We start from the raw sequence: 1944 nt of genomic DNA, 5'->3' as shown, positions 1-1944 counted from the left end.
TCCACCTCCCTGGTCCAAGGAATTCTTATGCCCCAGCCTCCTGAGTAGCTGGAATTTCAGGCACATGCCACCATGCCTGGCTAATTTTTGTACTTTTAGTAGAGATGGGGTTTGGCCACATTGGTCAGGCTGGTCTTGAACTCCTGACCTCAACTGATCCACTCACCCTGCCTCGGCCTCCCAAAGTGCTGGCATTATAGGCGTGAGCCACCTTGTCCAGCCTGATTTTTAAAAAATGTATAAATCTTAGCCTTACTATGGAACCCTAGGGGTTCCAGGTTGTGATTCTCTTACTGGGGCTTGTCAGAAACTCCACACAATGCCTTTTGCCACTATCTTAGTCTGTTTGTTCTGCTGCAACAACATATCTGAGACTGCATAATTTATAAAGAATAGAAATTTATTTCTCACAGTTCTGGAAGCTGGGAGGTCCAAGATCATGATGCCAGCATGTTTGGTGTCTGGTGAGGGTTGCTGTCTGATTCCAAGATGGTGTCTCTTGCAGCGTCCTCAAATGGTGAAAGATGGAAGGGCAAAAAGCATTGAATACTGTGAAACCTCTTTTATAAGGGTCTTAATCCCATTTATGAGGGAGGAGACCTTACGACTTAATTTCCTCCTAAATTGCACTGGAGATAAGTTTCAATGTAAATTTTGTAGGGATATAAACATTCAAACTGCAGCAGCCACCACCATAGGTACTGCTGGGTTCTATGGTTCAAACAGCAGGGCCATTTGTACCCCAGCCTAGAGCTGCTGCTGAGTACTTCCCTTATCTTGGACCCACTCGAAGCTGGCAGCTTTTTGTGTCACCCAGTATATCGGTGGGAGTAAGGACTAATATTTTGCCTGCAGAACAAAGACACCTTAGTTGGTGGCGTGAGGAATGAGAGATGCAATATTGTAATTTGTCTTTTACTTTGAAGGGGATGTCCCAGCATTATCCAAATAACTAGATTACCCAAAACTTGACTGTTAGCCGGGTGCAGTGGCTTATGCCTATAATCCCAGCACTTTGGGAGGCAAAGGCAGGCAGATGACAAGGCCAGAAGTTTGAGACCAGCCTGGCTAACATGGTAAAACCCCATCTCTACTAAAAATACAAAAATTAGACGGGTGTGGCACATGCCTATAATCCCAGCTACTTGGGAGGCTGAGGCAGGAGAATTGCTTGAACCCGGGAGGCAGAGGTTGCAGTGTGCTCAGATGGCACCACTGCACTCCAGCCTGGGCAACAGAGTGAGACTGTCTCAAACAAAACAACAAAACGAAAAAAAAAACTTAACTGTTGTGGTGGACCTTTTAATCTTCATAAAGTTTATCTCCCACATTTGAAAGAACATGTATCTTTAAAAGACTTCTAATGATACTCTGGTTTCTCTTCAAATCGTATAAATCTTTTGCCTTCTACTAAAGATTTCTGTGGAGAGGAACAATTCTGACTCTTAATTCAATTTTTTGAGGCCCTGTTTCTGCAGGGTGATTAAAAAAAAAAAAAGACTTCTATTGAATTTGCCATTTAAAAAAAATAAATAAATAGAGGCGGGGTTTCACCATGTTGGGCAGGATGGTCTCGATCTCTTGACCTCGTGATGCACCCGCGTCGGCCTCCCAAAGTACTGGGATTACATGTGTGAGCCACCGCGCCCAGCCGAATTTGCCATTTTTTACACATCTAGTCTGATTACGTTTCTGTCCTCAATACCAGCACCAGATTACAGGCGTGAGCCACCGTTCCCAGGGGTGATGTTCTGTAGTGTATTCAGATGGTCAAAGTCCCTTTGGAATATGTATATATACACATACATCAGGCACAGTGGCTTACGCCTGTAATCCTATATATATCTAATCATATATATATATATATATACACACACATACACACACACACATACACACATACATATATTAGGCACGGTGGCTCATACCTTTAATCCTACATAT

At 43.4% G+C, this 1944-nt stretch overlaps 1 non-coding gene across 1 annotated transcript; it reads left to right on the top strand.

Moving 5' to 3' along the window:
* The first annotated feature begins 1366 nt into the window (after positions 1 to 1366).
* Positions 1367 to 1482, top strand: LOC116566176. Its single transcript, XR_004275775.1, has one exon. It is a non-coding gene; the product is annotated as a U5 spliceosomal RNA (small nuclear RNA).
* Positions 1483 to 1944: the final 462 nt, after the last annotated feature.

This window comes from Sapajus apella, unplaced genomic scaffold (genome assembly GCF_009761245.1).
Source record: "Sapajus apella isolate SASKATOON/1434 unplaced genomic scaffold, GSC_monkey_1.0 scaffold42, whole genome shotgun sequence".
Lineage (NCBI taxonomy): Eukaryota > Metazoa > Chordata > Mammalia > Primates > Cebidae > Sapajus > Sapajus apella.
Note: the sequence above shows the minus strand (reverse complement) of the source record. Positions and strands in the feature narration are given on the sequence as shown.